The sequence below is a fragment of the Scleropages formosus genome, chromosome 9, assembly GCF_900964775.1.
Source record: "Scleropages formosus chromosome 9, fSclFor1.1, whole genome shotgun sequence".
NCBI lineage: Eukaryota > Metazoa > Chordata > Actinopteri > Osteoglossiformes > Osteoglossidae > Scleropages > Scleropages formosus.
In genome coordinates, this window is record NC_041814.1 from 19,750,081 (window position 1) to 19,764,165 (window position 14,085).

The following is a 14,085-nucleotide window of genomic DNA, read 5'->3' on the forward strand; positions in this document are numbered from 1 at the left end:
TTATGGGGACTTCAGATTTCTTCATTACAGGACTGATGTCATTGTTATTACACTCGTATGCTAAAAGATGTTATGAATCTGAAGCACACTCCACTCCCCGTGCTGTTCTGAGTATACTCTGTGTGGAGTTTGCATGTTCTCCCCGTGTCTGTGTGGGATCCCTCCGGGTGCTCTGGTTTCCTCCCACAGTCCAAAGATATGCTATTCAGGTTCACCCATAGTGTGTGAGTGTGGTTCACTGATGTATGGATGAGTGACCCAGTGTAAGAAGTGTGTCTAACAGTGTAAGTCACCACGGTGAATAAGGTGTGTGGGCTGGAAACGCTACATAGAGTTCATTGGAAGTCGCTTTGGACAAAAGCATCTGCTAAATAAATGTAAATGTAGTAGATGTTGTCATGTAAACATGTAAAACAGCTTTAATTACAGCTATGGTCTTTAGCCATTCATGCGCCGGCTCTTAAAGAAAGGACAGTTACCTTTCGCATGGGCCCCCAGGGGTCTGAATGGCTGGTGTTTGGCAGAGAATACTAGGTTCTTAATCTCCAGCACAATGCTTTGTAATGTGCAAATTCTCTATTTTAGCAAAATGTGTGTGAGTTTTTTACTTGTCTTTTTTCCCCATTCCCTTGCAAGTAGATGCACAGCTGCTGCACAGTAGTGGACCGGCAAATGAGTCAGGGGTTCAAATTCCAGGTCAGGCACTGTTATTACACCCTCTGGAAAGATACTTCTTCTAAATTTCATTTTAATGCTGCATTAATGGGGGAAATATTAGTGTTTCACCAGTGTTTTTGTGGCAAGCGAAGGCATCCGATAGGCGGATGGTGTGAACTGACGTGTCTGTCTCTTCGCTGCTGCTGATGAGACTGATGAGCTCGGAGATGATCTCCATTCCAACGGCGCTCGCTTTCGATCGGATATTCCCGGCTCTCGCACTGCCACGTTATCGCATACCCAACGGTTCCACGTGCGGCAGAGCGACGGCCTGCGGTAGTGTTTTATGCATATTGGGGGAATGAAGAGGGAACCCCTCCAGCCGTCCCGCGAGAGATTGCTCGCGCTTCCTGTTTGTCTCATTTTATGGTTTAGGGAAGCGTCCTGGACGAAGCCGTCCGTGGCGGCGGCTGTCCCGGGGTGACCTAGAGCAGCTTTTCCCATCATCCCCAGGAAGTTCCAGGTGCAGAGCCACGCCGCAGTCCCACCGGGCTCGCTCCTGGCAGCGCACGCTGCTGGTCCCTACCCCAAATCCTTCCCCACGCTGTTGCTCAGCAGGCAGATACAAACACTGCATTGAAACCTTCCTTTTTCTGGCCCAACGCTATCCAGTCTCATGCAAATAATTACAAATAATGCGATAAAAATGTTCTGACAAACATAAAATGGGTATGAAGACAGGCACTTGCTCCAAAACCTTGCAGCTTTTACTACATTTATCCGATGCTTTTCTCCAAAGCGACTTACGATTACGTACCCATTTCGACAGCTGGGTAATTTTACTGGAGCTTTACTAATTTAAGTACCTCGCTCAAGGGTACTACAGCAGGAGTGGAGATCAAACCTACAACATTTGGATCTAAAGGCAGTAGTGCTAACCACTACAATACCAGCTGTCCCTTGTTATGACGGTGTCTGTTTGGGGGGGAAAAAAATCCACACACCAGGGTAAATGACTCATAATCGACTACGCAAGAGAACGTAAACTATAGATTTTAAACAATCCTACAGATTTTTTTTATTCTGGATTTTCCAGGGATCTACAACTAAGCATGTTAATTTAAGACGTGGCTCTGTAACCTGAAGATTGCCGGTTCAAGGCTCTGGTTACCCTGAAGTGCTCCGGTAAAATATCCACCTGTCAGACACCACCAACTCGTGGACATAAGTGGCACTCGGTGAATTAACTGAATATACCTTGGTTTGAGCTCTCAACATTCACTGTTTTAATTCTACCTGTGTTTATATCTGGCTTTGCCTGAGCACTCGGTGTAAAAAAAAAAAACAAAAAAAAACCAATGCTTTAGAATTTTTAGAGCAGAGTATGCATGGGTTAGGGTTAGGGTGGTTCTTTTGTTGGAGAATTTTATTACACACAAGTTGCTCAGGAAAGTCAAAGGCCTCGTTGTTAATGTTTACGCAGCCGTGTGTCTCTGTGAAATCCCTCTTTATCGGTCCCTCTGCTTATTCCCACCAGCACTAGTTTTATCTTGCGACTTGGAATCGCCCATTTACTCAGCTCGCGATTCACACAATTATTAAAGCCAGGCGACGCGAAGCGCGAGCCAGCACGATTGTGTCTGGTTTACCGGGACTGCTTTTCTTTGTCTCTCTCCGTATTTGCAGGCTGTAGTTTGAGGGGCGACGGCCCGAAGTTTCGCCCGTTCAGAACATTTGCTGCTTCGTTTTAATGGCTCAAAGTTCATTTCTTTTGCGGAATTACTAAAACATGTGGCTTCTTCCGTGAAAGGGTTATATAACTGCCGAAGTAATAAATGATTGCGTCTGGGCCTTGAGTTTATAGTCTGAGGTTGAGAAAAAAAGTGGAGGTTTGAAGAATCCTCTCGTCTTCAGTGATGTTCTGCTGCACTAAACTGTGAAGCTCCTTTCAGAGAACGTCCGCAATGATAGGCAGGAATTCAGTGCAATTTTTAAAAGCTCGAACAATAAAATAAATCTGTGACAACTAAGGCTGAAACATTTTGCTCCGAGTCCCAGATATGCTCGTACGTGTTTACTTCTGTGTTCTTTCGCCGTCCCCCCAGCTGCAAAGGATGGCGATATTATCATTCCCTTTCGTTCTTTGTGGTCGGGGTGGTGGAATTCTGTTCTGAGGGTCACATCTGCTACGACTTTTGTTCAGCTGAAAACACAAAACAACTGATGGCAGAGACAAAAAAAGGAATCGTGGAGCTATTCCATCTCCGGGAGTCAAGGCAGCTAAAACTGAACTGTGAAAACGCTAACAGAGAAAGCAATCATTTCTCTTGTCAATGGTAAAAAGATGGTAAGCTGTCAAAAAGAATGATTTAAGTTTTGACCTTGTGCCATTTGATCAGAGTTCCATTTCCCTTCTGTCAGCAGCACTTTATTACATATCTGATGTTTGATTGATTTAGAAGCCTATAAGTGCCAAACTGCCTCGAAGTCTTCTGTCCATGTAAAATTTCATAGACAGTTCTTGGAGACCTTGGAAGAAACTACGAGTTATGTTGTAAGGGGCATCTTTGGGGTCAAAAAAGAAAACATTGAATGTTCTTTTCGTGGGCACATTAAAGGCATCAGATGATTCCCATCTGACAGATACTGAAATATGGGTGATTTTGTAGTTTTGCCTTGTTCTATCCCCTATGGACAGTCTTACGTAGAGCAATCGGGGCTTAAATACATAGTCTTGTAATAAGAAACATTCTTTCATTACAGTCACAAACTGTGAGACTGACGTTATCATATTCTGGGCCCATAATGTGAAGACTGGATTCTCTACAAAATGCTTGGAAAAACTGAAGGAAAAAGAAAAGGAAGACCAGCATTGACAATGGATTCCCCCCCCTTTGATCGCTAAGAACACAAGTAGAGCAGAGCTCATTCTGGAAATACTGACCTTGCTTTCACTTAACAGAAAAGTATATCTTGACCTTTGTCAATAGGCTTCATGCAGTTCTCATACTTAGCATTTTGCTGGTTTACAATGAGCTCTGCATACTCATTAAGAATGCTTCTTAAAATATAACGGATGAAATGCCCAGAAACACAAACATGAAGTGCCTTAAGGAATACAGACACATCAATATAACATTTCTCACTCCTGTAATGTCTTAACTGATATTTAATTCTCAGTAACTATATTTAATTGTCCTAAATCTCCTCGTAGCAGCAGTTTTACTTACAAAATGAGAAAGTCTTGTCCTGGTGAAACTGTTCCACAAATGCTGCTTCTACAACTGGGAACCTGTCTTTTGTATGCACTCAACTGGTTGTAAAAAAAGGATGAAACGATTGTAGATTGGCTTGTTTGAACATAAAATGCAATGTAAATTGCTCTCTGTATAATTGTGTGCTAAATGAGTGTTACAAAGGAACACAACATCCTTGCATCCTTTCTCAGGCCACACTGGAATTGCCCAACGGTCCTAGGACGGGGGTCTGGGGTATGACTGCGATGTTCATTCCTGACTGGTTGCGTAGCCATGCTGCTCTTCGGTCAACTTTGACATATTAATCCCTCCCTTCACGGCTGCCTTCACCGCCATTCTCATTAAAATGAGGCCAGGTTTTCAACAAGAGAGCAGTGAGCCACTGGAAATACCCTGCCTTCATGGCTTCTCAAAAGGACACTCTCCACTTGTGTGTGATGCAGCAACGCTCGTCTTTAGGCCTTGAGCCTGTGTTTGGAGATGGGTGCGGGGAATGAGGTGTGAATCATCAGCCAAGGCTCCGACCAGGGGGAGTAGCGCTCTTGCAGGGGATGTAGAGCAGACGTGAGTGAGACAAGCTGGGGGGGCAGTGTGGGAAACGGTATGGCTCGTTCTTGTTTGCCATGGGGGAGCAGGCTTGCGTCCTCACTTAACAGCCCCCAGCAACACGTAAGACTGGCAGCCCGTGGGAATCGGAGCCAGAAAACCCATCCCGCGAGAGTGATATAATCTCTGACATGCCAGAGAGGTTTTCTTGCAGAGCCGGAAAACCTAACACTCAACAGAGCACGAGCTTTTCTGCAAAATGACTTCCAGCAATAGGTATGACAAAGGTACATGCAGTTATTAGCCTATTTGTGCAAGAGGGAAATTTCTATTAGAGCAATTCAGGGAAAGTATTTTATCAAGGGTACTGTAGCAGGAGCAGGACTTGAATCAAATCCTTCGATTGGAAGGCAATAGGGGTGCGGTGGCGCAGTGGGTTGGACCGCAGTCCTACTCTCCGGTGGGTCTGGGGTTCGAGTCCCGCTTGGGGTGCCTTGCGACGGACTGGCGTCCCGTCCTGGGTGTGTCCTCTCCCCCTCCGGCCTTACGCCCTGTGTTACCGGGTAGGCTCCGGTTCCCCGTGACCCTGTATGGGACAAGCGGTTCTGAAAATGTGTGTGTGTGTGGAAGGCAATAGCTCTCAGCACTACGCCACCTGCCTTTGACTTGAAGGGCAGAAAGGTGATGACGAAGGGTGTCGTTAATGCTGCTTTACGCGTTGCCTCTGGATCATTGCATTCAGATGCATTTAAGACGAGATAAAATATTTCTCATCATAATTATTTCTTTGCAGTGGTAGAACAAAGCGAGGGGTACTTAACCAACTATTTCCATGTCCCCACAAGTACAAATGAACCTTCTGTGTCTAGGTTCACATACCGGCAGACAATTCAAGTTATCAATAGTTTTATTGCACAACACGAACAACGAACTTCTCTGTCTCTCACCTGTTAGTACCGCTTGACGTTGATACTTTAGCTCGGGTCCTACCACCGATACCATGTAATTGCATTTCTGTTGCCATAGTTTCATCTTACAAATGGTTTGAATATTGTGCATCAAGGGGGGTGCATTGGCGCAGCGAGTTTGGCCTGTGCCTGCTTTCTTGTGGGTCTGGGGTTCGAGTCCCGTTTGGGGTGCCTTGTGTTGGACTGGCGTCCCATCCTGGCTGTGTCCCCTCGTGCCCTGTGTTGCCGGGTTAGGCTCCGGCTCGCCACAACCCTGCTTGGGGCAAGCAGTTTCAGACAGCGTGTGTGTGTTGTGCATCACATTTGTTTAAAATCAACTGAAGATTCCGGAAATGATGTATGATTGCAGATTTTTCAGAGCAGGGGAGCTGAGTTGATAGGAGTGGAATTTATGTCGTTTGTCTCAGTTAAACAAGACATGAAGTGTGGAGGTAGAACCTACTTCTAAAAAAGGTCAACTTAGTACAATAAAAATGGGGTATTGTCCTCCAGATGTTAGTAACATTCCTTTGCTGTGTCCTGTTTGTTGGTCTTATTTCCATGGCTATGAATGCAAGGTCCGCTTTGGAATTTAAAATGAATGAACCTTCGCACTCCTGTCTTCTGTCATTACACAACTCAGTGTGCATTTGAAGCACATAGTTCCTCTGAATTCCCTGTTTAATTCCAAAGCCATTTTGCACATTTATAATTTTTCTCCCCTGCTGCGGAGGAGATTATAAGTACTGTAATGGAAGCGTGGAATAAGTGGTATTTATGGCTATGTCGATGTTGTTGTCAATGTTGTTCCGATAAATTTGGCGAGACCCAAAGCTGTTTACATCAATCAGATATTAATAAAAAATGATTTTCCTTCTGCTCATTTTTGGTCAAAAGTCAAAAAATGTTTTTTCACAATGTCCCTGTATGAACTTATATTGAACGACATCCACCAAACCATCGGTCACCCATTAATTGATGGATTACAAGAAGAGGTTAGTTAAATATGGAATTCACACAGGCCTCCACATTGCCAGCTATTCTCCTAAAAAACATTCCACGTCACTGAGTTCATTTTACAACTTGTTGACTATTAATAATTCATTACAGTCATTGAAGACACTTTCGGTAAATGCAGTTATAAAGCAAAATTAGTTGTCAGAGATCTGTTGTATCCTGCTCTTAAAACTTGCAAATATATGAATGTGTATGTTCTAGATTACTTTCTAGAGTCCGCAGAGAAGTCTTTCAATGCAGAGATATTCTGGCACACCCTTGACACTGCTTGAATTCAGAGTATGGTGGTATTATTCATACACAGAGAGACATTTGCAGCCTTAAAATTGGAGTCATCTAGAGCAATGCACCTCTTTCTTACAAAATAGATTTAATTTTATGATGAGAAAAGATTTAAGCTTTGTTTGTTATTGCACTAGCATCGTATTTGTTAAAGTATTACAACCTGAGACTTCTACAGTAGAAGTAGAAATAAAGCAATTAAATCAGAACATTTGACTACAGGGTCTACATCTAAACTCAGCTGCATTTATAAAGTCAAACTGCCGAAACCTGAATATTGTGGTTACATTTCTGAAATACCTGGCAGCTTCAGTGGGCTCAGTCTCAGACAGCGAGTAACCAGCAGAGCTGACCTCCGTGTGTAATGTGTAATGTTGCTGTTACTCTCCTCCCATGTTTGACAGATTGTCCTTGCACTTTATCACCTCTGCATGTTTGGGATGTTTGTGTACCGTGAGTTAAGGACAATACTATGATGCCGTTTCCTTTCTTCATGTGCTGATAGATTTAAGTGGTTCACAATAACCCTCCAGTACATGGCTGTAGGGAATTTGCTTTTTTTTTTTGTTCTCGGGCCATACTCTTTGTTAGAATTGCAGTTCAGCTTGCTTTTTTTTGGTTGTAAATACATTTAAAAAAATAAACAGCAGCACTAGCATCAACAGAATGCTGCTGGAAAACTAAGAAATACTGTGTAATGACTCATCTCCACTTGGAATCAGTGATCAGTGTTGCAAGTGTTTTCTGTTTTAAATCCTGACCCCATTCTCTTTATATTGATAATGTTCCCAGTGCATGTGCCTGCATCCCATATGGGAACAGTGCTGTCCCATTACAAAAGACCCATAAATTATTCCTTATGACATCACCCCCGCTAAACCAGGACTTTGAAATAAATAATATGAACACAACAAATCACATAATAGCCCATGATATCACTAATCCAGTCCTGAAAAAAAAGATACCAGTATGTGTAGCTGTCAGCTGGGGGAGATGTTACAGAAGATCCAACTGTCAAGTCTGTACGTGATAGCAAAACTTCTTTCTGCTTTGCTGTAGGGAACCTTCTATGGCTGATGGAGCTGCTCTTCTACTGAAAGTCTAGATAACTGTGCAAAATTTGATAGTGTTGGTTGCCTTGCAGATTTTAAGCTTATTGGTGGGACTGTTATACTGTGACAATTGCTACAGTGTAATCATTCCTGTTTAGGGATGGGTTATCTCCTCTAGGGGCTGGTTACACAGCAAAGAAACCTGAGGCTGAAAGAGCCTGGGAATGTGTCTTCTGCCAGACTTTGTAATGCACTGGGACTAATAGCATCGCATATGTTTTCACAGAGGGCAGAAAGTCTAATTGAAGTCAGCAGATGGGAAGGCTTATTGCTCGCAGCCACAGCTGAAGATTGCTCATCACTTGGCTGATAATGTACATGGTATCCCACCAAATCCCGGAAAAAGCTCCTGTAGACACCTATAGGTCATGTAAGTATCTCTGCCCAGGAAAGAATACCAGTTCAAGAAAGAATACCGGTTTCATACCAACACAGGCACCGTGACATAGAGAAAGATAAACAGTTGTGAACATATCTCTCTTTAACATGTCTTTACACACATGTTGGGGTGTGTGGTTGAAACCTTTTTTTAGTGAGAGTGAACATTCACTTTTTGAAGATGTAACCCGAGTTTGAGCTGTATGCCGAACATGGTAATGGGTTATTTTTGCAGTTTTTTTAGTTTAAATGCCAGTGGTTTCCACCCTGTGCAAGGGATTAGTGAGATGTATGGTTATGTGTCCAATAAATCTGTCAAACAGGAGGGCAGGAAAGTTTTATGCTTGTTGGGTCATCCAGCAGGTCATCCAACAGGCAGACTGGAGCCCATCAGGACAGGATGCTCAGGTGGACTGTGACTAAAATCCATGAGATTAGCTGCAAGAGGCCTCTACAGAAGTGCGGGATTCTATTTCTTTGCATGAAAACAGAGCCATATGAGCCATCAGGTAAAGTGGTGATCGCAGCTCCACGAGACTCTCACGTAACCGGTGCTGTTGATTAGTAGACAGCCATACATATAAATTTGTTACTAAATGAATTAGAAGCAGGAACATGGGTTGGAGTAAAGCAGAATACACATAGGCTACTGCTGGCTGAATTTTACACAGACTGATTACAGTCCAAGAAAACAGATGTGGTTAACAAGTCGCTTTTAACACACAAGTCTGGTAACGTTTACAGTGTACACTTTACTTAGGCCTGTTGGCTGCATGTTACAATGGACTTATACTGTGCTTTGCCTTAAATTGCCGGAGGGCCCTAGCGATGAGACAGGCGTTTTTTCCAAAAAACAACTTTGACTTGGGTACCGTTCATACAAAACACCTAGAGCTGTTGGCAGTAGAGCTTAGCTCTTCAGGTGTATTACATACAAACAGATGCTTTTTACTCGTTTGCTCTTTGCCTCTTTGGAAATTCAGTGACCTTGAGGGAAGAGGTGGAAGGTAGTGAAAGTACTGCATCCCAGTGTAAAAGATTGCTTGTAGAAGTCCCAGGAGGTACTGTTCCCTGGAAAAGTCAGCCAGAATACTGGGGACTGGGTGGCTTCAATAAAATATCCATCTGTGGAAATGAATAAAAGTTTAGAAAAGCAAGCTCTGCAAGGTGCTTAGAATGAAAACATCTGTTAAGCAACAAAATTCACTGTAATAATAACCCACTGAGAAACTTTCTGGGGGGCTGAAAGGCTATACAGAGTTCATATAAATGGCATTAGACTGAAAAAGAAGCATGGCTGTGAGGTTGCAGAGTTGGGGGTCGAAGAGACTAATTAAAACCACAGAACTGAGCAATATTTTTGCGAAGCTGAAAGAGATACGTCAGGCAAGATATGAGATGGCTTTAGAAAAAAGTCTCTGCCAGGTGGTTAGAAAATGAACCCTGTGCAGAATAGCTCAAGTTGGCCACAAGAGAGGGACAGATGCACCAGACAGCAGGGTTTCCCTTGTTAAATAGAGGCTTTATTGATAACTCAAAAACGGGAGATTCCCAGTTTGAATACACACACAGTCTGAAACCGCTTGTCCCAAGCAGGGCTGCGGCAAGCCAGACCCTAACCAGGCAACACCGGGCACAAAGCTGGAGGGGGAAGGGACACACCCAGGATGGGATGCTAGTCCATCACAAGGCACCCCAAGCAAGATTCAAACCCCAGACCCCCCAATGAACAAGACCCAGCCAAACCTGCTGCGCCACCGTACCCCGTTCCAATTTGAACAAAAACTCAAAATTATCACTTGCAGCATAACTCAGCAGTGAACATAACTCATCCCTCTCACAAAAAACCACCAGGACTGGGCAGAATAACCACGACCATGGTCTAGGACCCTTTATTCCCTGTCAGTAGGTCTCCTCCCTGAAGTTCTCAGACCAGCTACTTTAAAGACCTTAGTGATTCCTCTTGGCTGGCAGCAGCTGGTCGTCATGCATTTCCTATCAAAACCTAACAATTGCCATAGACTGGTTCACTGTTTAGGAGCTTCTTTAGCTCAGATAGTAGGAGATGTCAAGAAAATATATTTTCTGCTGTTTGTATAATACATATTTTTTGTCTGGTTCTGCACACCTTTTTGGAATTAAATAAAAAAAATGAGACGTATTCATTGCATCTGTAAGCTGTTACCCATCAGTGACCTGAGTTCATGAAATAGGTCTTCAGACTCAGACAGGTATTTAGAGAACATCTTATTTGGTATTCTTTCTCAGATCTATGCCTATTTTGTGTTTCTTTATGATCCTTTTTATAGCGATATGGCAATTCACAGCACATGACCTCTGCTGAGCGCATGAACGTGGAGTTGGTGAACTGTAAGCTTTTCTCCAAGATTGTGCAGGAGTCTACAGGTTGGTGAAAACTGTTGACTGGACACTGATCAGAGTAGAGGCACTTTCTGAAAGGATTTTTCATTCTTCATTTTCAAATAGCTCCATGGGCTACATAAAATGCTTGTACTTAAATTTTATTCATAGCAATATGTTCATCAGAGAGTATAGTGGTGAAGCAGGCAGAGCTGGTACCTGGCAGTTTCTGGGCACTGAGATCAAATCTGACTCAGTCTGTGTCGAGTTCTTCCGGTGTTCCCACGCAAAAGAGGTCCAAAATCAGAAGCACGACAATTTTTTGGTTCTGGCTGTGATGCGATGGAAGAACCTCCCCCTCTCATCCAGAACTGCTGCATTTAAGGGTCTCAAAACTCACTTCTTTCAGACTCAGTTCTCGTCAGCCTCATAAGAGCTCAGTAAACGTGTCTGTGTTTGTTTGTATAAATGGTTAAACAATTTGTTGAATAATGGATAAACCTTTATGCAGTTACTCGTGTGATGTATACGGGTTCATATAGTGGTATGTGACAAACTGACTGTACTCAGGAATCTCATGTCTGCATCCAAATCTCTCATTCTGCTCATATAATACACTCTTTGTATTGTATGCTAAGATTTGCATCGCTCTGGGGAAAAGCGCCTTCTAAACGAATAATCGTAAATGGATGTTCAGTGGAGGGGGGGCATGGTGGCACAGCGGCGCAGCGGGTTTGGCCTGTGCCTGTTCTCCGATGGGTCTGGGGTTCAAGTCCCGCTTGGGGTGCCTTGTGACGGACTGGCGTCTCATCCCGGGTGTGTCCCCTCCCTCGCTGCGACCCCCGCTTGGGACAAGTCTACAGAAGACTTGCAAGGTCCAAAGACCTCCAGGGTCTGATAACAATTTCTTTTCCTTTTTAACCATTGCAACATGGAAAGTATTTGTTCTCAAGGAATGATCTCAAAAGCATCTCTAAAATACTCACTGGCTGGAATTGGGTAAAATACAAAGTAACCATGTCTGACTATAATTCCATCTACAATGTAAAAATGTGGTGATCTTGGTGTAGTATAAATGTGTGTGCATAGTTTGTGTGTTGTAAATGGGTAGTCTGAGGTGTTTTTTTATGGTTCTAATTATTACTGTTATAACGTGATTACTTGGTATTTTAATATTATAATGTCTATTATTATTATTATTATTATATTGAAATTTGTGGTTTACCAACAGCAGTACCACCAGGGAGGTGATACTTTCCTAAAAGCAGTTAGATATTTCCTACCCTTGACTTTTTACCATATAGCAGCCCTCCTAAGCCCCCCACACATCTTTGGCACCCACATTTTTGCTGTTTTTCCACATTTCTTCCAGGAAGACACAAATGATTTCATTATCTCCATCTGGCCTTCTGGGAATGGTTAGTTACTTATGTTCCAAAATCTTAATTGCCACCAGCTATGAAGTGCTCAGAATAAACATCAACAAATCAGCCATTTTTTTCCAGTGTGTTGCAAAGTGATTTTGAAGTGGGCCTTGAATTTTTTAGTAATGGTCAGTTACACTACATACTTGATACTAAGTAAAGACCACAGAAAATGAAAGCAAAGAGGCCACTACACAGTAAAAGGTCACTACTGAGATCATTATGAGACTGCTGTTTTACTCTAGTGGTGATATGGTGTGAGTGTGTGTGTGTGTGTTGTGTGATGGGTTTAGATGCTGAGTCATAGAGTATTTGATTTATTTCCCCTGGACCCTCTAAAGTTTACAAGAGCCAGAACTGGGCTTTTGTAGATTAAACAGTACAAAATAATGATGGAATGATCAATTACAATGGAAAGGTTTCCAGGAGCAATTTCACAGCCCAAGGAACACTGCATGTGGCAGAAAAAAAGCCCACCAGAATGCAAGCTGAGGACACCGTTGAGCGGCCCATCAAGGGCACTTTCATCCCTTTGGTGCAGCTTTCTTTCATTTGGTCTACCCCGGTTTATCCTGAAGGGTTAGGAGCTGGAGATCTTTCAGCAGATGGGAAGTCCAACCCTCTTTAACCCCTTTAAAGGGAGAGTCTTGGTCCCTGGAATGATTGATTTGCATATCTGCAAGCAGAAGAGTGGCATGGGGAAAGAACAGTGGGCAGATAACTCATTTGAATGGATTGAAACCTTCATCAGCTAACATGAAATCAATTCCAACGTCTCCCACTCTTCATCAATATTCTCTGTTTCTACATCTATAGAGCAGTTGGTAGCACAGTGGTTTCAACTTTTACACGCAGGGCACAGGTTTGAATTCATTGTCCTGGCATAACACTCTTATGCCATTTCTAGCTGTTTAAATGCCATTCCAAAAAACTGAAAGTAGACACCAAGAAATCTGAAAGGCTTTTCCATTCAGTGTTCCTGTTTAGCACTGCCCCTCATCTGACTTTTACTGTGAACAAATTGAATAATGTTCAAGAACCCATGTGCGCTTGTCTGGTTTTCTGACTGATAGTTAGCAGGCGTGACTATGGTGCATGTTTTCTCCACCTTTCGTTGCCATGTGGAACTATTCTAAAGCCAGTCCTTACTTAGCATTTCCTATTCTTTTGAGTTTATGAATCACTATCTTAAGTAAAGAAACATGAAGGAACTCAGACATGGTAAGGAAAGAATGCAACATTTGGCATCCTTTTAAAGACTCTGAAGAAATCTCACTGTTCCATGAATATTAGAGAAGATTAAGAAGACTGGGTGCATACTTGAATTTATTGCCTCGTTCTACGGCTGGGATCTCAAGTACAAAGACCACCAAGATATGCACCTTGTGTTAATGGGATTGCATCCGCCCATGTGGTGCACTGTTTTAAGAGGCTTTGTGGATTCCTTTAATTCCCTGTGGTTCTCGGTAGCAGTTTGTGGTTAGACTTGTGAAATCTGGACAAGGGTACATCTGAGTTTTATGCTGAACCAGGTTGGGTTGGGTTCACTTCATCCAGACGCTTTCAGCCTCGGAGCGGCAACCTGTGTTAAAACCGACCTTCTATTTCAGTTTGACTCTGCGGACCCTATCTTTGATCCCAGGTACGAGAATTCTGGGACCATTTGATGTGGCTTTTTTCTTCCTGCAGCTGCTCACACATGAGGCACTACAGCAGTGAAGCACTGAACTCCACAGATGCCAGTGCCAAGCCTCTTTCCCCTACTCAACGCCAGATGACAAATAGCCTCATGGTGGACACACACACACACACACACACACACACACACACACACACACACACACACACACACACACACACACACACACATTTTCAGAACCGCTTGTCCCATACGGGGTCACGGGGAACCGGAGCCTACCCGGCAACACAGGGCGTAAGGCCGGAGGGGGAAGGGGACACACCCAGGACGGGACGCCAGTCCGTCGCAAGGCACCCTAAGCGGGACTCGAACCCCAGACCCACCGGACAGCAGGACCGTGGTCCAACCCACTGCGCCATCATGGTGGACATTCTCAGTCAAATACTGTCACTTCGAGATTATTGG